At 40.6% G+C, this 21,356-nt stretch overlaps 1 pseudogene across 1 annotated transcript; it reads left to right on the top strand.

Moving 5' to 3' along the window:
• The first annotated feature begins 42 nt into the window (after positions 1 to 42).
• On the top strand, positions 43 to 16,518 carry LOC309605513 (keratin-associated protein 3-3-like; annotated as a pseudogene). Its single transcript has one exon. The product of its transcript is annotated as a keratin-associated protein 3-3-like (transcript).
• Positions 16,519 to 21,356: the final 4,838 nt, after the last annotated feature.

Genomic DNA, 21,356 nt, shown 5'->3' with positions numbered 1-21,356 from the left:
AGTTAAACCGACCCACTGCAACATTTATTGGCCTTTCCAGATCTTTGGTGGCAGTACTCGTTTGCTATTTGCCTTGCCCGGAGGCTGCTTCTACCCAAATGCTTTCGGTCCTCAAGTTGGCATTTTCAACTCGAATCCAACACCTTTTCTTCCATTTTATATTTGTCGTATCTATTTCTCCAGCTATTTGTTTAGAACGCCCTAAAATTTTATTTCAGTTTTGATTTGTACAACGCAAGTTGGCAATTACTCTACGTAGGGGATTTTCTTCCGTTTAATATTTGGTTTAATTTTCCTAAGTCCTGCCTTGCGAATTGAATTTTAAACTCGGCAAGGGCCTTCCTTTTGTCTTTCCCATGATCCCTGATGCAGGGTTTGGGAGATAAAAATGCTTGCTTTTGGAACGTGTACTCCACTCCATACTGCAAAGCGTATATACTTTACAGGCCTTGTTATGGCACTTCTAGCCAAAGAAGCCATGTAAGCCTCAGAACTGCAATTCTGTGTTTTCTTTACCTACCAAAAAGACGGATCACCTTTAAGATTTATTCTATCCAATTTAGGACCTGGTCATCCAGTTACGAAGTCCCCGTAGTTAACAATGAGGATGAGACCCAGCTAGGTCACACACTTTGATTCTATTACTTTTCCTATAGGAATACTTCTGGCCAAATTATGATGAAACCCTCATAAAAGCTCATGAAAAATAAAGGGCTGTGATTTTGTAAAAAGAAAACGATCACTCTCGAAAGAAATGTTATTTTGGTGTGTCTTAGAAGTTTAATTTTTCTCTTTACTAAGTAAGAGGTGTGTTATGTTCTTCAAGTTTTAGGTAGGAGTGCCAGAATTTAAATATGTGATAGAAGTGAACGTCTTAAACCCCAGAGAATCTGCACAGTGGCTTGCCAATATTCCAGTCTAGTCTATCTCTGACTAAGGAGGTCAGCTATACCCACTGTTTGGTGCTTTAGCTGTCACAATAATGCTGCCCCAATTTTAATTCGAACTTTGGAAAAATAAGCATGTGAACTTTCTCCCATAGGCTAGTATGATTTAACTGATTAATAAATTTTATTTTTAAAGTTCTTTTCAAAAGCTTTTAAGACTCATGCATTTTACCATGCAGTCATATATAAAGATGAAAGTTTAACATTTGTGAAATGATTTGAGTTGAAATTAATAAATTATGTATAGTACTAGTAATTCTCAGTTCAATTTAATGAAGGTGGAAGGGATAGCACCCAAAATAGGAACTTCCTAATGGTGCCAAAAACTCATTTTAGCCCTTGGTTGTAATGTCCTTGGAGCTTATAAACAAGTGACAAACTGGAATTTGAGCTTTTCAAATTCTTTGCCCTTGTTCAAAATAGGAAGAGAACTACAGGGGGCTTAAATGTTCACAAACTGGATAATTAGTCCCCTAATGAATCAGAGTTAAATATAGTTATTATGATGGTCATTTAAGTTTATGTGTCCTTAGATATGATTTACAATTTTAAGTATTAGTGATATGAAAACAATTTCTATTTAACTGGAAAAAGCCTATGAAAAATGTATATCTAAATACCGATTTATAACAATTGTTCTTAAATCAGTTGTAATTATAAACATGAAATATAACTTTAGATGGGCATGAGAAAATTCCATGGCTTTGCCTCCAAGACCTTTGTAACCTGGAGATCATCTTCAGTCTGCTCATTTTATAGCCCAGGAAGCTGAGGTCCTCCCCCCACCCCAGGGTTCTTTTCATTACACTGGGCCTTCTTCCACCACATTTAACTGAGAAACAGTTTTTGTAAATGCTCAAACAGCCATCATCTTAACTGTTTGTCCTTTTTACAAACAGCTGAAATCTACCATTCAACATTTTATTTTACCACTTGAAAGTACAAATAGTGACTTCATTTCAATAATTGTTTTTTCTTCTTATACTTTTAATGCTGTTATGATAGTCCTGTTCTAGGGAGACCAGTAAAAGTACAGATCACTTTCTCTAAATTGCTGAGGGACCTATAAGGAACTTGAAATCCCCCCCCTTTTTGAAATCCTGGAGACTACCAAGAATACAGAGTGGAAAAGGGGGAAAATTAATTCTCAATAGCAAAAAATGATTAGTGAATTACCCATGGGTAATAGACCTATGACAGGGCGTTAGAGAGTTATAGTGCTCAGAATATATAGCTAACATTTTGAGGTTGAAGCAAAGGCACATACCTGAATCTGTAGTTTGTCACATAATTCACTCAGCAAATATTTTTTAGCACCTTCTCTAAGACAGGCACTAGGAATACAGCAGTGAACTATGTAGTTATGCCTTCATTCTCTTAGAGTTAGCCAATAAATAAAATAGAGACGGTAACAAGTACTGCAGGGAAATGTAAAACAGGAGAGGGGCAGGGTGTGCTGCAGCCGGGGGAGATTTTCAGTTATAAATGGGGTGGTCAGGAAAGCCTAAGAAGTAAGGTAACATTTGAGGTGGAGGGAACAAAAAGTAGGCCTGAGGGGAAAGATAGACAGGGAGATCAGGCAGGTTAGGGAGAGGAGGGGAGATACAGATTGCCAGCAGCCTTGCCAGTGGTTTTGTAAGGACTTTGGCTTTTGCCTCCAGTGAGAAGGAAGAAACTGAAGGGTTGTTAGCAGTGAAGTGACATGAACTGACAAGAATGCTAAATTCAATGGACTCAAGATGCTATTCCATTGATTCATTGTTTTTTGGTATACACAATCAATCCCAATTTAATAAAAGTAGCATGAAACACACTGAGATACATTTTCCCATCTTCTTACGAAAATATGAGAAGTCACAAGTACCTCCAAATTATTAAGTATTAAAAGTACACTTTCATATAGACTAACAGGAAAGCACAATCAGAAGGGAGGGTGTTTCAAATTCTGGTTAAAAGTACAAGGTTAAAAATCAGACAGACCTGGGTTGCAGGCCCAGCTAGACCACATAGTGGCTGTGTGATCTTGCACAATCTATTTATCTCTCTATACCTGAGAGTACTCATGTCTAAAATGATACCTGCCTCATGAGGTTGTTGGGAAAATTCAGCGAGATAATGTAAACTCTGAGTACAGGGCTGGAAGCACAGTAAGAGCTCAGTATATATCAGTCTTCATTAGCTATGTCGAGCAATTTAATGAACTTAAGAAAATCTAGAGTTGGATTGTTCAATCTTATTTAGGAAATTATAACTATATATATTTTGTAAATTGTCAATGAATTGTTCATGGTGAGATGTCAGTCTGGGAAAAAGTGAAATGAAGTCTGGGCAAGAGAGTGCAGGCTTCACTGCTAGGCCTGGCACTGTCACCAGCTGTGTGACCTTTGGCAAACTGCACCATCTCCTCTGGATGTTCGTTTTCTCCTCTATAAATGAAGCAGAGCAGACTAGAAGATTTGTAGAGCCTCTCCAGGGAGAACCTTCTATGAGTTTCCTCTTTGCTGACTCTAGTAGACTGTCAATGGAGGAGCACTGTTGAACTTTGAAATATTGGCTATTCATATGCAGGTTTTTACTTGTTACATTCAAAACTTTGCATGAGAGTCTCAAAGCATTTTATAATTAATTAGTAGACATGAAATTTGAACTAGTGTATTACAGTTTTTGAATTTTAAATGGTACAAAATACTCCCATTTACTTTAGACTTGGATACCACAACAGGCTAAAAGGTTTAAACTAAATGGTTTACTCCAAAAGCAAACCAGAGTCCCAACGCCATGGCTTGCTGTGCTTCCGGTTACTGCCGCAGTGTCCACACCGGCCCTGCCACCACAATCTGCTCATCTGAAAAATGCTGCCGATGTGGAGTTTGCCTGCCCAGCATCTGCCCACACACGGTTTAGTTACTGGAGCCAACCTGCTATGACAGCTGTCCCCCAGCATGCCACATTCCTCGGCCCTGTGTGCCCACCTGCTTCGTGCTCAACTCATCCCAGCCTCCCCTAGGCCTGGAGACCCTCAACCTCACAACCTTCACTCAGCCCTGCTGTGAGCCCTGCATCCCAAGCTGCCGCTGACCGATGACTGCCTCACTCAGTGCCTGGCGATAACACCGAAGCTATCTATTCAGCATTCACTTGCCTCAGTAGTTTATCAGATATTGAGGCAGACCAGACGGCCTAGATATGCACAACCTACCTTTCATCTTAATGGAAAGAAAATCAAGAATTTTTAATGGTTATTTGGCTGAGTAACCATTTGGTTCATTTGGGCAGGTGAATGTCATCTATTATCAAAAGTATTGATATCTATAAGACCTCAGACTGTTTTTGTTTGTTTTTTCTGGCTGCACAGCTTGTGGGATTTTAGTTTCCCGACCAGGGATGGAACCCAGGCCCTCAGCAGTGAGAGCGTAGAGTCATAACCACTGGACCGCCAAGGAATTCCCCAGACTGTATTTTGTTGGTCATGTTGCTTCCTAGATCCCATTTCTTATATTGAGTATTTTCATAGAGGAAAAATAATTTCTTGATGGGTTTTCCAATAAACTTTATTTCTGTGGCAATAAATAAATAAATAAAGTAAATGGTTACTGTTTGAATCATCTCGTCTTTGATGTTATGAATCTCTGTCTTCACATAAATTATATAGCTTCTGTAGAATAAGATGTGCCCATTAGAAAGCTGCAGGAAAACTAGAATAATGTAGTTAATAGTAAGATATCAGGGCTTTTCTGATAACTAAAATATTTACCAGGTTAAGACTAATTAACATTTACCAAAACTTATACCGAGGCAGGTTGAGCAATGAGGAGTTTATAGAAAGTGCACACTATCACACGATACTGGTGGCTGGCCAGTATCACAGTACCTAATAAGAAAAGGTGAAGAAAATATTTAGACCATCCTGAGCCAAACAGCCAAGAATGAGATGAAAGACTAAAGGGATTATTACCTCATAAGCTCTCACCTTCTACTTGCGACATAATCATCTGTCTCGAAGTTAGTCTAAGTTCCTTGAGGACAAGGAGAGGAACTTGACTTTTCCAGCACCTGTACAGTGTCTTCCATCAACATTCACCGAGAGGGAATTCCCTGGCCATCCGGTGGTTAGGACTCCACGCTCTCACTGCCAAGGGCCCAGGTTCAATCCCTGGTCAGGGAACTAAGATCCCACAAGCCTGCAAGCTGTGTGGTGCAGCCAAAAAACAAACAAACGACCCCAAAACATTCACCGAGAGCCTGGCACTGCACTGGGGAACAAGATGGGGGCTCCGAAATGAAAATATCCTCTAAAAATGTGTGAACTATACTGCAACCCTGACTTGAACTAAAGGACTCTTGGTTGTAAGAGAGGGTTATCAAAAAATCAAGCAGAGGCTGTAATAATAAATTTTATTCAGCAGAGTCTTCTTGGCATAACACCAGCAAAATAACTAAATAAATAACAAGTAAATTTCTTTGCAAGCTCGGCTTTCCACTTAGCTATTATTATTGTGGACACCATTAGTGAACAACACCAAGGTTCGTCAGTGATCCTAAACTAAACTCTTAGAACTACTGAACAGATTTTTTATGGCCCATAGATTTAATTACATGTCCAGGTCCTCCCCTCTACATTTATAGTGTACTGCACGATTGCTTCCATCTAGAAGCAGGATTGTGTTAAAAACGGATTTCATACTCATGTTTAGAGGAGCCAGGCCCAAGGCTGTGTAGTCTATTTCTCTATTTTAATGCTCCATCTTTCCTTATCCATTTCCTTGTTAGATAGTAGCAACACAAAGGTAGGGACTTCATATTCTCCATAACTCCAGCGGTATTGCCAAGCACCAGATGCTCAACAAATTATTTTTTACTTTATTTAGAAGTTTGTATTAGACTATTAAGAAAGTCTTCCAACTCCAGATATAAGTACCATGCAAAAGTATCATCCAGAATCTATCAGTTGACTAGGATCTGGAAAAGCACATAGAGATGACACACAGGAGATTATTTACCAGCGTTAACCAATACAGTTGCCACAGGGTAGCTATTTAAATTAAAATTAATTAAAATTAAATAAAATTAAAAATTCAATCCCTCAGTCACATAACCACATTCCAAATGTTTCATAGACATTGGTCTCATACTGGACAATGCAGAATAGAATGTTTCCATCATCACAGAAAGTTCTTTGGGACACTGCTGTTATAGACTGCTTTGAAAGTACAGCTTACACCAAGGGACCAACTCTAGTCTATATGTGGCTCAACAGCCAGACTATATGGAAAGCTGGCCCCAGGAATTAGAGTAAAAGTGTGTGTGTGTGTGTGTGTGTGTGTGTGTGTGTGTGTATCATACATTTATAGATATATACACACAGAGTCAACTCCCAATTCATCCTTTTATCTACTTAACAAATATTTACTGAACACTTACTATGTACCAAGTAGTGTACTATGTTCAGGGAAAACAAATATGAATGACACAGTCCCAGACCTCCAGGAGCTTGCAGTTTGGACATTAATACAAGCTATAACCAGGATGCTATGGGACACTGGTACAGCTACATGGGGATCCAGCCATGTTGACCATTCGCTGAGCCACTGTCTATAGCGTTCCCATGGTATAGGTCTGTACACATGCTTGCCCACCCACAAACGTTCACACATGTGAAAACAAAACAAAACCTCACATACACCTTCAAGAAGTCAGTTGTATGACATTTGCAGGTAAGCAGTAATTAGCTAAGATTATCTTATATCATATTTATTATTCCATATACAGAGCTGCCTATCATTTGCAGACTTCTGCCAGATGATAATTAAATAAGTTTTTCATTAAAAGCTGTCAAGAAGGGACTTCCCTGGTGGTCCAGTGGTAAAGAATCTTCCTTACAATGCAGGGGGTGCAGGTTCAATCCCTGGTCAGGGAACTAGGATCCCATATGCCGCAGAGCAACTAAGCCCGCGTGCCACAACTACTGAGCTTGCGCACCTCAACTAGAGAGCCCGAGTGCTGCTGACTACAGAGCCCATGCACTCTGGAACCCATGCACCACAACTACAGAGCCCATGCACCCTGGAGCCTGTGAGCCACAACTGGAAAAGAGCCCGTGGGCCTCAACGAGGATCCCACGTGCCGCAACAAAGACCCTACGCAGCCAAAAATAAATTAAATAAATAAATAAATGATAAATAAATCTTTTTTTTTTAAAAAAAGCTGTCAAGAAAATAAGTTCTGGGGATGTAATATATAGCATGGTGACTATAGTTAATAATACTGTATTATATATTTGAAAGTTGCTAAGAGAGTAGATCTTAAAAGTTCTCATGACAAGAAAAAAGTTTTTTTTTTAACTACGCTTGGTGATGGATGTTAGCTAGACCTATTGTGGTGATAATTTTGCATACAAATATCAAATATATAAACTAATATCGAATCATTATGCTGTACATCTGAAACTAAGATAGTGTTATATGTCAGTTATATCTCAATTTTTTAAAAAGCTGTCAGGTGTTTAGGGGAAAAATCAAACTAAAAACACCTTCTGCACTGTCTTAATTGCCTAGGTACTGTGTGTATACTCTGTGTCTGTATAACCTTTCCTTCTTTTCACTGCTTTCACTTTGGTCCACCCAAGCACACTTTATTTTTTTTAATTTGTTTAATTTATTTATTTATTTTTGGCTGCACTGGGTCTTTGTTGCTGTGCATGGGCTTTCTCTAGTTGTGGCGAGTGGGGGCTACCCTTTGTTGCGGTGCACGGGCTTCTCATTGCAGTGCCTTCTCTTACTGCAGAGCACGGGCTATAGGCACGTAAGCTTCAGTAGTTGTGGCACATGGGCTCAGTAGTTGTGTCTCACGGGCTCAGTAGTTATAGCACACGGGCTTAGTTGCTCCACGGCATGTGGGATCTTCCTGGACTAGGGCTCAAACCTGTGTCCGCTGCATTGGCAGGCAGATTCTTAACTACTGTGCCACCAGGGAAGCCCCCAAGCACACTTTAGTTGGGCTATCTTTTAAGTCTGCTGTATTTTGTCCTGATTCATTTATTCATGATATCAACTGCCAGTTATTGAGTGCCTGCTATGTACCAGCCACTGTGCTAGGCATTTTATACAAAATATCTCTAATCCTCATAGTAATCTCATAAAGTGGGAATTATTAGTCTCAATTTATATATATGGAAACTGAGAAACAGAGGGATTAAGGAACTTATCAAGTTTAGTAAGTGGTAAAGCTGAGATATCAATTCAGGGCTGCCTGACTTCCATGCCCAGACTCCTTCCTACACCAGTGATAGAGTTTCAAAGTCAGAACTGACAAGTTCTAATTCCAGCAAGATTTCATAGTGTATAGTATAGGAGAAAGAGACAGCCAACAGTTATATTACAAGAGTAGTATATTATGAGAGTGCTACGATAGTGGTGTGTATTCACTTTGGGAAATGGGTTAGGGGGCTTCTTGGGGGAAAAGGCACCTGAAAAGGTTGGCTCTTCAAAATTGAGGAGGTTGAGAGAGAAGGAAGGACACTCCAGGCAGTAGGAACAGCCTCTGCAAATGCACAGAGGTGAGAATCATTGCTATAGCTAGAATTCAGTATGGCTGGAGTATAAAGTTTGGGGGAAGGGGGCATGAGCAAGGGTAGGGGTAAAGGTAGGGAATGGTTATAGGGAACAAAGAGGCAGATTGAAAAGAACCCAGCCAAGCTAGAAGTTGGAGCTTCATCCACTGATAAAGAGGTGGGGAGTGAGGGCACTAAAGAATTTTAATCTGAGAAGTGGCATGATCGGGTCCAAATTTTAGAAAGATCATGTAAGGCAGAAGAGTATAGAAAACTCACATGCCTACAGGTTCTAGGCAGGATATATAAATGAATGAAGAGATCCAGGTGTAAGAAAAACTGCAGTCATGATGAGACACATAAGTGTCACTTGGTCTTAGGTCAGGGGCACCTTGGGAGTGATGAAGATTTCAGAGAACTAGAGTGAAGGACCCTATTTAAAGGGTCCCTATGACTCTATGACCATGTGGGAACAGGACTCAGGATTGCCAGGTTTTCCCATTTTTAAGGGACATGGGAAATCTTCATTTTTCTATGACATCCCCTGAATTTTGGAAGTGGCCAACACTATGCAGGCCAAAAAAACTACGTCTTTGTCCATGTGTTTGTAAGCCCTGGCTAGAGGGTCTTGAAGCGAGCATGGGGGAGAAGAGCAGGTAGGAGGCTATTTCAAGTGAGAAGGGATGAAGGCCACTCTGACAAGGTCAAATGGGTTTGTATCGTCTTGAGAAGGGTAAAGGAGCTGTGAAGAAAGATCACTTAAGATTCTGAGGGTTTTCTTAAATGACAGTGATGTTTATTTGGACTCTGACGTGACCATGCAGTCTTGGTAAATATAACTATTGGGTTAATTTTCTAAACAGTGCTGACATTAGAATGGAGATGGGATATTTTGTGGGAGGGGGCACAGTCTTTACTAAGGGGGAGAAGTTGTGCAATGCCTAGCTTTGGGGGCTTTTTGGGACAAGTATACATAAAGCATTCAACCTCTAACCCGTTCTTTTCATCCAACTCACTCCAAAAATGGTCACAAACAGATTAAGAGACACATGAATTAAGTCATAGAACCAAAGAAAACCTTAGCAAGATGTCAGGTCTGGAAACTTGTTCCAATTCCCTCTACTTATTTATACCACTGAAACAGGGTTAAACTGAATATCCAGGAGAGTTCTGAAGAATACAGGATCACAACAGGAAATTTGTAATCCAAGGGGAGGTGATGTGTGGGAGGAAAGCAGGCAGCCTTGATAGGTAGAGCTTAGCTGTCAAGTGGTAGCCCAGTTACAGGACCACGTGGAGAGACAGAGACAGAGACAGAAAATGTATGTATGAGAGTCTTTACAACTTTTTGTTTCTTAGCAAAAAGTAATGATGCTGTATTTTCTACGGGTCATCTCCCTGTCATCTCCCTGAGTCACTGTCTAGTTGCATCATCGCATCATTTCTTAATTACTTATCATATATTACACATATAAATATTATATCATTATCTCAACCTCACAGTGATAATGAGATTGTATAAGGCTAGGACTTGCTTATTCTAATATGTTTAAGATTCAGTATAGGTGTCACCTCCTCCAAGAAGATCTTCCTGATTGCCAGCACCAACCCCCCTCACCTTTTATTGTATTAGGTATGCCTCCCCGGAGCTTCCAAAATCTCCAGTGCTATTCTTGCCCCATGGTTTTATGATGATCTGTTTCTGTGTCTGTCTCCTACTGACTGACCTTCTCAAGGGGACACTGCTGTATGTCTAGTTCATTTTATGTTCTTAGATTAGCCTGAGAGGTAAGCATTCAGGGCACGTGACGTGTGGAATAAATGAGCCTTTGTAGATAGGCATAGCTCAGCAAATGGCTATATCCCTCACAAGCCAGGTACCTTAGGCAAAGTTGCTTCCTTCTTTCAACTTCAGTCTCTTAACCTATAAAATGATAATGTCCTTACAGATGGCCAGTAGACACATGAAAAGATGCCCAACATCACTAATTATTAGAGAAATGCAAATCAAAACCACAGTGAGGTACCACCTCACACCAGTCAGAATGGCCATCATTAAAAAGTCTACAAATAACAAATGCTGGAGAGGTTGTGGAGAAAAGGGAACGCTTCTACACTGTTGCTGGGAATGTAAATTGGTACAGCCACTATGGAAAACAGCATGGAAGTTCCTCAGAAAACTAAAAATAGAATTACCATATGATCCAGCAATCCCACTCCTGGGAGTATACCTAGACAAAACTATAATTCAAAAAGATACATGCACCCCTATGTTCATAGCAGCACTATTCACAATAGCCAAAACATGGAAACAACCTAAATGTCCATCGATGGAGGAATGGATAAAGAAGATGTGGTACATTTATACAATGGAATACTACTCAGCCATAAAAAGAATGAAATAATGCCATTTGCAGCAACATGGATGGAACTAGAGATTATCATACTAAGTGAAGTAAGTCAGAAAGAGAAAGACAAATACCATATGATATCACTTATATGTGGAATCTAAAATATGACACAAATGAACCTATCTACAAAACAGAAACAGACTCATAGACATAGAGAACAGACTTGTGACTGCCAAGGGGGAGGAGGGAAGGGAGGGATGGATTGGGAGTTTGGGGCTGGTAGATGCAAACTATTACATTTAGAATGGATAAACAACAAGGTCCTAATGTATAGCACAGGGAACTCTATTCAATATCCTGTGATAAATCATAATGGAAAAGAATATAAAAAAGAATATATGTATGTGTATAACAGTCACTTTGCTGTATAGCAGAAATTAACACAACATTGTAAATCAACTATACTTCAATTAAAAATAAAATAAAATGATAATGTCCTATCTATCCCTGAGAGGTGAAAGTCACGTATGTGAAAATACTAAACTATAAAATGTCAATGTGTGGTATACATGTAATTATTACTTACTTATGAAACATAGACTTTTGGGGAAAAAAGAAGGGGGAAGTTTTTATCTACCTATCTCACTCTGAAATTGAGTGGTAATAACATAGTGTTTCTTGAGTCTTTACGATTTAAGTTTGATAGCTCTAGGAATAAGATCATGGTATTGGCTGGGTTAATAAGCTACCCCTCTTCTGATTGGGCGTTGAGACCACGCTCAGTTCATCTTTCTCCTGGAGTAAAGTCATATTTAAACAAATAGTCCAGAGAGATTCTTGACTCTTGGATGCTTATCTGTGCACAAAGTTCACAAGCACCATTCTTGCTAAAGGAAAAAGATAACCAGGTGCCTTATTCACCTTACTTCTGCGGAAGCATTGCTATTATTGTAAAAAAATTAAAATATTAAAACTGATAAGGCACTAAAAAAAAGAGTGCAGTGCTTTAAAATGTGAAGACAAAGTCACTGACTGCCCATCCACTGGTGATGAATGAGCTCCCCATCCACCTGGGATGGATATTGAGGCACTGTCGGCTGAGAGCTGCACAATCTGACGGTGCAGAATGGAGTTTCACCTCAGAGGCGCTTACCTTATCCATGTTTTCCCCTCCAGAAACTGAAATTCTGAACCTGGCCTTTATTACCTAAATAGTAGAGCAGGCCAGCAGTCCTACCACAGACGAGTTTGAAGCAAATTCACTCTCAAATTACGATTGATCATTTTGCCTAGGCAAGCTAATTAAGCACTTTGTAAACAGAATCTTAATTTACATTTGTCCAGGAGGAACTGAGGGAATTGACACAAATCCCCAAGTTGAGAGACAGCAGCCAGTTCTGTTTTAGGCTCACACTTTGTGTGTATCTGAAAGGTGATATGATTTTTTTCCCAACCTAGGGGAGGTGTGTTGGGGTGCAAAATGAAACTAATTTCTAGTTTTATCTTTCATCAGACCTTGAGTCAGGTTATATCGTTTACTTAAATGTGAATTCCCAGAACAGGAGCTTTCAAACACAAGTACAGGAAGATTTTACAATGTAAATACTAGTGGGTTTTCTATCACAGGTGTTCAAAGTTAGCAGTACTTGCCATCAGCATGATAAAAAAGAGCTGCAGGGAAGTGAATCACTCATTAACAATTCACAAGAATGGTGAATCTTTTTAAGGCCCAGCTTAAAGCACTTGAGTGGTTTACTGCTGCCCTGGAGATAGAGCGGGGAACCCTCCCGGGCCCTCCAGGAGGTGGCTCCTGCCGCCTCTGCAGTCTTACCTCGGGTTTCTCTGTGCTTCATCGGCCTGGCGGGACCCATCTGTTCCCAGGGCCAGCCTCGGTGTCCTTCCCTGTGCTGGGAAAACTCTTGGCCTGGCTAACCCCCGACTCAACTTTCAGGTCTCAACGTAATCCTGATGCCCTGACCAAGTTCTATCCTCCAGACTGAGCTTTATCCCCCATGGCGGTCGCACCTCCCTTGTCCTAACACTTGTTTGTAATACAGACCTACCTCAAAGGAGCACTGCCAATGCAAAGGGTCCGCCGAGTGGCGAGCGATGTTAGCTCCCCACCTGTCATTACTGTCCTGCTAGTCTCCTTCCCTAGATTGTATCTGCAGGAGTGCAGAATACATCTGTCCTGTTCATTCTGTAACACAGACCTCCCACAATGAGGAGAATCGGGCTGAATTATAGGTGCTCAATAAATATTTTTTGAATGAAGGAATACATAAAAATCTGTTGAATGGGGGGATGGGGAGTTATTGTTTAATGGGTACAGGGTTTATATTTGAGATGATGAAAAACTTCTGGAGATGGATGGGGGTGATGGTTGTACAACATTGTGAATTGTTTTTAATGTCACTGAACACTTAAAAACGGTCAACTGGTAAATTTTATGTTATGCATATTTAACCACAATAAAACATTTTGTTGAATGAATGCATCAGTAGTTAAGTATTTTGAAGCAGGTCCTATCCATCTCTAATATTTCAATTCGATAAATATTCATAGAGTGCCTGCTACGGGTGACATAAAAGTGCACTCTTGGACTTATTTAATAGTCTGTGAAATACACTCAAAATTCAAACCAGCCACCCTTTGTATGTAAAACATGTTTTCACTAGATAGACTGGTCATATTTATCTTTGTATTCCAAGCAGCTAGCGGCACTTAATATGTGCTCAATTAATGTTTCCTAATTCAAAAATAGGACGTTGACAGTAACATAGTGTTTGTTTAGGGTTTTTCCCATGACCAAATGCTTCCACCAACAGAATCTCATATTATCATAGAGGCTCCTTCACTCTTACCCTTTCTTCTCTTTTCGCTTTCCTTCATATTCTTCATGTTAAAAGCCATCCCTTCCTGACTTTTTGTTGCCAGAATCAACACAGCTTTCTCAGTTTCTTTATCCTTGTTTTACCAACTATTTTCAACTGTTCATCTCTAGCTCTCATTCCCACATGTCCAAACAAATTTTGCTATTTTATACCTTCAACAAAGTCCAAGTCCTGGGAAAGAGTTACACTTGACTCTGGGGTAGAAGACACATTACTGGGATAAGGACAGCTTAGCAGAAGGTAGATTGGGCTCTGTACTCTAGAATCCTGAGAACCCCCTACCCATTAAAAAATCTTTTGAGCATCCTTGAGAGTAAATATTACATATTTCACTTCAAAAAGGAATCACACATTGTTTGTACATAATCTGAAGTTTGCATTATGGTCATGTTTTCTGGTTTCCTCCATAGTTTTCCACTGAATAAATGTCAGTCTTTTTATAATGTAAGGAAGTAGATAAGAAGATACTGTATAATGAAAGGAAACATTATAAAGAGAAGGGAACATCGAAAGTATGAGGTTAATCAGAGTAATAAATAATAATCTGGTTTTCAAGGTCTAACGTCAGTGTTACCACCAGGAGCAAAGTCTTGCACAGACCCCGGCTTTCAATAACAAACAAAATGGAAAGAAGTAGAGAGATGACAATAGTCAGATTAGAAGCTAGAGACCTCATTTGACTTCCACCTACCTGATTCCTTTGACACGTGGGCAAAGTTTCCATCCTAATATTCCTAATAGATGCAATATAGCAGAGTGGTTCAGGGCACAGAATTGAGCCAGGCTGCTAGAGGTAGAACCCTTTTCCCTTTCTTACTAGCTTTATGCGGGGAAGCAAATTTCTTAACCTTTCCATGCCTGTTTCCTCATCTTTTTTTTTTTTTTAGCCTCACAGCTTGCAGGATCTCTCCCCGACCAGGGATCGAACCCGTGCCCCCTGCAATGGAAGCTCGGAGCCCTAACCACTGGACCTCCAGGGAATTCCCTCATAGAGGTTTTATGAGCATTAGATAAATTAATATTTGCAAAGCACTTAAAACAATGGTAGGCTTGTATTAAGTATTACATCAATGTTTGATAAACAAAATCACAAATATAGTTAATTCACATCTCAGCACCTTATAGCTTGCAAAACAATTTTCATGTACATAATCTCATCAAATTCTCACATTCTGAGATAGTTATTATTATCTCCTTTTTAATGGATGGGGAAATAAGTTTCCCTAAGTGTTTTTTTCATTTGTTTTTTTTCTTTAACTTAAAGGCTTTGACACAAAGTTGATCAAAAAGAAAAATGAGGGACTTCCCTGGTGGTCCAGTGATTAAGAATCTGCCTTCCAGTGCAGGGGACATGGGTCTGAGCCCTGGTCGGGGAACTGGGATCCCACATGTTGCGGGACAACTAAGCCCACGTGCTCTAGAGCCTGTGCGCCACAGCTAAAGACCTGACACAGCCAAATAAATAAAATTAAAAAAAAAAAAGAACAATGAGCATTTCATATCTTTTATTTCTTACCCTTTCTCCAAGGGAAAGGATCAGCTCTCTTCTTCCCTAATTCCACAGCAAAGGGAACGGTGGTTAATCACTTAATTGTTATTTGATGGCTACGACAAAAAATAGAATAGTTATCATCAAAATAAAATATAGTTTGTATTCATGATATATGGCGTATTGCATGTCTAAGAACATTATCTATTGGTAAGTCCTTCGTTGCTTAAGGGAACAATATTAATTTTGTACATATTAGTCTTAATGATGTGCATTACACTTAGGCTCCTAGGTACAGTTCAGGCTATCAGCCTGTAGAGAGAAGGTCGTTGTACTTTGGATTGAGAGAACCTTCCTCTTCTTTTCCCAGTACACACCCATACCTGGAGTTATGTAAGAAGTTTATTTTCTGCTGTGCAGTTATTAGCATTTCCTATTTTTTTTAAATTTTTAAATTTTTTGGCCCCGCAGTGCAGGGCTTGCGGGATCTGAGTTCCCCAACCAGAGATCGAACCCTGGCCCTGGCAGTGAAAGCACGGAGTCCTAACCACTGGGCCGCCAGGGAATTCCCAGCATCAACTATTTTAAATAGGATACTATGCATGGGCAAAATTCTCAGGGTAGCAGGATGAAGAAGAAGGGCAAGATTGCCTTCCTTCTCATGCCCTGGGTGGCCCTAGACACAGCAGAATGGTGTTAAATATACAGACTTAGGAGCTAGGAACTGGCCTGTCTGATTTTAAATCCCAGCAATACCATTTTCCAGCTGTGTGACTTTAGGCAAGACACTCAATCTCTCGCCATTTCCTCATTCACAGCATGGCGATAATGGAAGGATCTAGTGTATTGATAGTTGGAAAGATTACACAAGTTAATGAATGTTAAGACTTAGAATAGGTACACTCATGGCAAACATTCAGTAAATGTTAGCGGTTAACATTATGTTCTATTTTACTTAACATTCCTATCATCTTCTTGTCTAAGTCAATGGCTTTCAAACACTTTTGCCCATGACCCTCAGTAAGAAATGCATTTTAAAGTAAGAGAGTAGCATTGACGTATATACACCACCTAATGTAAAATGCATGGCTAGTGGGAAGCAGCCGCATCGCACAGGGAGATCAGCTCGGTGCTTTGTGACCACCTAGAGGGGTGGGATAGGGAGGGCAGGAGGGAGGCTCAAGAGGGAGGGGATATGGGGATATATGTATACATATAGCTGATTCACTTTGTTGTACAGCAGAAACTAACACAACATTGTAAAGCATTTATACTCCAGTAAAGATGTGGGGAAAAAAAGAAAAAAAAAAGAAATACATTTTATATCACAATCCAGTATACTCACACATAAAAAACTAAATTGAAGTTTCACGAAACACTAATACTCTTAGTATACACAGCGTACTCTATTAATTTCTATTCCCCTTTAAAGAAAAAGTACTGGTAGTAGCCTATGAAATTCATTTCACAGCCCACTAATGGGTCCGTTTGAAAAGTTCTGCTCTTTGATAACCTGTAATAGGCAGAATAATGTCTCCCTCACATGTCTACGACCTAATCCTGGGAACCCGTGAATAGGTTCCTTTAGGTGGCAAAGGGAACTCTGCCAATGTGATTAAGGTTACAGACTTTGAGATGGGAAGATTGGACTCTCCAGGTGGGCCCTGTCTAATCTCATGAGTCCTTAAAAAGTGGAGAATCTTTCCTGACTAAGTGGAGAATCTTTCCTGACTATGGTCAGAGAGAAATGTGATGATGGAAGGGTCAGATATGCAAAGAGAGAAGGACTCAGTGTGCCATTGCCGGATTTGAACACAGAAAAAGGTGGCCATGAGCCTAGGGATGCAGGCATCCTGGAAACTGGGAAAGGCAAGGAAATAGATTCTTCCTTAGAGCCTCCAGAAACGAATGCAGCCCTGTAACACCTTGATTTTAGCCAAATGAGACCCATGTCAGGCTTCTGACCTCCAGAACGGTAAGACAATAAATTTGTGTTGTTTAAGACACTAGATTTGTGATAATTTTTTAGAGCAATCATGGGAAACTAAAACACTACCTAATCCAGAAACCTTGACTTCACCTTTCACAACTCTCTCCTCCTAGCCCCACTCATTTCAACAAATCACCTATTCCTTCTGCTTTTACCTTTGAATATCTCTGGGATAATCCATCTGCTTTCCCAATTTTCATGGCCACTGCCCTCATTCAGGACCTATTCATCTCTCTCTTGGGCTGTAAAACCTCCTGTTTTCCCTACTTCTGGGCCCTAACCTGTCTCACGATCCCCTCCTTCTGGCTTTCATAGTTAACTTTCTTTTTTTTTTTTTTTTTTTTTGGCTGCGCTGCATGGCTTGTGGAATCTCAGTTCCCCGACCAGGGATTGAACCCGGGCCGTGGCAGTGAAAGCGTGGAATCCTAACCTCTAGGCCACCAGGGAACTCCTCATAGTTAACTTTCTAAACTACCGATATGCTTACCTCTTTGCACTTTTGATGCCTCATCATGTCTACAAAATAAAATCTGAGGTCTTTAGAGTGATATTCAAAGCTCTTCAGATGACAAATCTGAAAGGACACATTTCCCTATTACAATTTTCCCTATTCTGGCTCCTCAGAATATTATGTTTATAAAGTTATTTTCCATCTCATTTTATTATAGATGGTTGTTTAACTTTTTTTCTTTTTGTCTTAAAAAAATTCCTTCTTGGGAAACAAAGAAGGGAAAAGAAAGAGCCCTGCCAGTCAGCCAGCTCCTCCTGCATCCCAACTAAGACCTCAGAGTTTGTCATTTATATTATGGCTCTCCAACCACAATATGTTTTATTTTTTCAATTAGGGCGTTAGTGGCATGGGGAACTGTCTTTGCTTGGGAAAAATAAACAAATTCACTAGGCAGTATAGTCTTTACTTGCATCTGTTATTTTAACAAGTCTCATTAAAAATTTGTATCCATCTACGCATTAGAAAGGTCCTGCTGGACCTAACGTTAAAATGTGAACGATAAAGAAATGCATGATGTTGCCCCCTCCTGCCTCTGGGGCAAGAGTGTGAAGAACTTCCTTTCAGTCCCATAGGTAAGAAGGAAGCCATTTCTCCAATGGAAACCAAATTCTTCTGTCTTGACCCTGCCCCTAAGGTTTCTCTGCTACTGTGCTTTTTCCAACGCAACCCTTTGGTTTAGCCAACAAAGTCAGATCAAGTACAGGGTTAAGTTTCACCACAGCCAGAGAGAATTTCAGATTACAAACTATGCACCGTAGTAGTACGGTGTATTCATCTGCTAGGGCTGCCATAACAAATACCACAGACTGGGGGGCTAAGACAACAGAAATTTATTTTCTCAGAGTTCTGGAGGCTAGAAGTCCAAGATCAGAATAGGTTTCTTCTGAGGCTTCTCTCCTCATCTTGCAGACGGCTGTCTTCTCCCTGTGTCCTCACATGTACCCCCTGCTGTCTCTCTGCGTGTCTGAACTCCCTCCTCTCATAAGGACACCAGTGAGATTGGATTAGGGCCCATCCTAATGGGCTTATTTTAACCTAATCACCTCTTTAATGTCCCTGTCTCCAAATACAGTCACATTCTGAGGGGCTGGAGGTTAGGATTCCAACATATGAATTTGGTGGAGGTGCACACAGTTCAGCTCATAACAAACAGCGCGGGTATTACTTCCTGACACTCAGCCTTGCATAGAGTTCTAACAAATCCCTCCAGGTGCACCTCAAAGCCTCTGTTATGGCCCTTCTGTTTGCGTAGTACATCTCCATTTTCTAGTCTCAAGGCTGGGCTCTACGCCACAGCCCTGACTGGTCTCTCGAGGAATCACGTCTTTTCTTGTGGAGCCTCACACGCCTGCCCACGTTCTTTGGTTATAACTTTGGTTATAACTGCTTCACGGTCACAGCTACCCCATCAGCTTGCCTAGCACTGCCCTGGAACCCTGTTTTCTCTCCCTTCTTTCTGTCATTTTGACCTGGATTCTTTTGAAGGCTATCCTAAGCCCTTTTATTTGCAAAGGACTTTCTGAGATTTGTGTTCCACTCTTTCCTGCCTTTTTTCTCTATGCCTTTGTTTTCTTTAAAGCACCTTTTAGAATGACTCAGTTCTCTGCCATGCGGTCACTTAAATCCCACTCACCTTCACACAGCTTGAATCCAGATTCCCAGAAACATTTTCTTTCTAATCAGAAACTCATAAAGATCATTTTCAATGAAGCAAGCAGCACTGACTTCTTTTAAACATTTCAAGAATATAATTTGGGAACCCTTCCTCTTTTTCCTCCTGCTTCAATTTATAGCTCATGCTGCTTTGTTTTGTTTTGCACGTGGCACTCTTGCTTCATAGACCAGGTTCAAAATTGAGCAATATACTTGGCTACCCAGGAGTGATGTCCCAGTCCTTGGCTGTGGTCTGGGAATAGCAGTAGCTCCTCAGAAGGAGTGACTCTATGGCAGAGCAATGCAACATCCTGGCAATGGGAACAGATTTGGGCAATCACAGGCCCAAGTTCAATGTCCTCTCTCAGGAGATTTGTGGTTTGTGCAGGTAGATGTTTAGAGGCTGGACAAGGGTTGCATTACTAATCTAGGCAGAGCCTTATTTATTTACTATTATTTTTTTAATATTTATTTTCTTTCTGTCTTTTTTTTTTTTTTTTCCGGCTGCGTCGGGTCTTAGTTGTGGCATGTGGGATCTTCATTGAGGCACGTGGGAATCTTTCACTGCGGTGCGGGCTTCTCTCTAGCTGTGGCGTGCGGATTTTCTCTCTCTAGTTGAGGTGCGTGGGCGCAGTAGTTGTGGTGCGTGGGCGCAGTAGTTGTGGTGCGTGGGCTTAGTTGCACCGCGGCATGTGGGATCTTAGTTCCCCCACCAGGGATCGAACCTGCGTCCCCTGCATTGGGAGGCGGATTCTTTACCACTGGACCACCAGGGAAGTCACAGCAGAGCCTTATTTAAGAGACTTTTGTTTTTGTTTTGTGTTTTAGCCTGGCAATTGTGTGTGTGTGTGTGTGTGTGTGTGTGTGTGTGTGTGTTTTAAGTGGGCACTGAAAAGTCCCAGCCTAAGGCAGAATCACCCCAAAGGACACTAAGCGTAACTCCAATTCCAGAGTCTATCCCCTGAAAAACCAAATTCAATTTTCAGGTGCCTGAAGCATCACATTAAGCATCATCAGTGTCTGCTTTGATCTTGCTTAGTTGAGGTCTGATAAATTGCGTTCAAAGTCATACTAATATTCAGGTAAGGCTAAAATTGCTGAGGTTGGAGAGCCAGTGCACTTGTTAACTATTGTAATTGAGGTAGACTGTGGTCATTAATATAAATGACAGTGACTCTCCTTGGTCATCTGGTTAGCAGTAAAAAGCTCTGAAGTAAGAGCGAGGGGTCTGGTTGAAACCCTAGCCCTGTCTCAGGAATTCTCTTCATCTCTCTGACAACATTTCCCTCATTTGCTAGAGGATAAGAGTATCCTCGACACTCAGTTTGGATTTTTATAAAAATAACACACACACATTGTTTGAATAGTCAAGTAATACTACAAGGCTTATTACAAAAGACAGCAACTCCCTATCTATGATGGATTGTATTTTCCAAAGATGGTCACAACGGTATCTCCTATCCCACAGTGCTCTTCTTCCAATGAGACCATGACATTACCCCCAGGGAGTGGTGTCCATGCTTCCTGCCCTCTAACCTGGGTCGACCCTTGTGACTGCTTTGACTGGTAGAGCAGCACGACAGAAGTGATGCTGTATTAGGGTTCTCCAGAGGAACAGACCAATAGGGGAGATATATATATATATTTATAATAAGTCATGTATTTACAATGAGTCATTTATTTATAATAAGTCATGTATATGACTTATTATAAATTATGGAGGCTGGGAAGTCCCTCATCTGTTGTCCAAAAAATGGAGACACAGGACGGCCGGTGGTGTAGGTGTAGTTCAAAGGCCTGAGAACCAGGAGCTCTGAGAGCAAGAGAAGTTCAGGCCATCAGGCAGAGAGCAAATTCATCTTTCCTTTGCCTTTTGTTCTATCCAGACCCTAAACGAATAGGGTGATGCCCACCCACGATGGCGAGGATAATCAACGTGACTCAGTTTACTGAATCGATTGCTAATCTCTTC

This window comes from Balaenoptera borealis, assembly GCF_965194805.1.
Source record: "Balaenoptera borealis genome assembly, chromosome: 1".
Taxonomy (NCBI): domain Eukaryota; kingdom Metazoa; phylum Chordata; class Mammalia; order Artiodactyla; family Balaenopteridae; genus Balaenoptera; species Balaenoptera borealis.
Note: the sequence above shows the minus strand (reverse complement) of the source record. Positions and strands in the feature narration are given on the sequence as shown.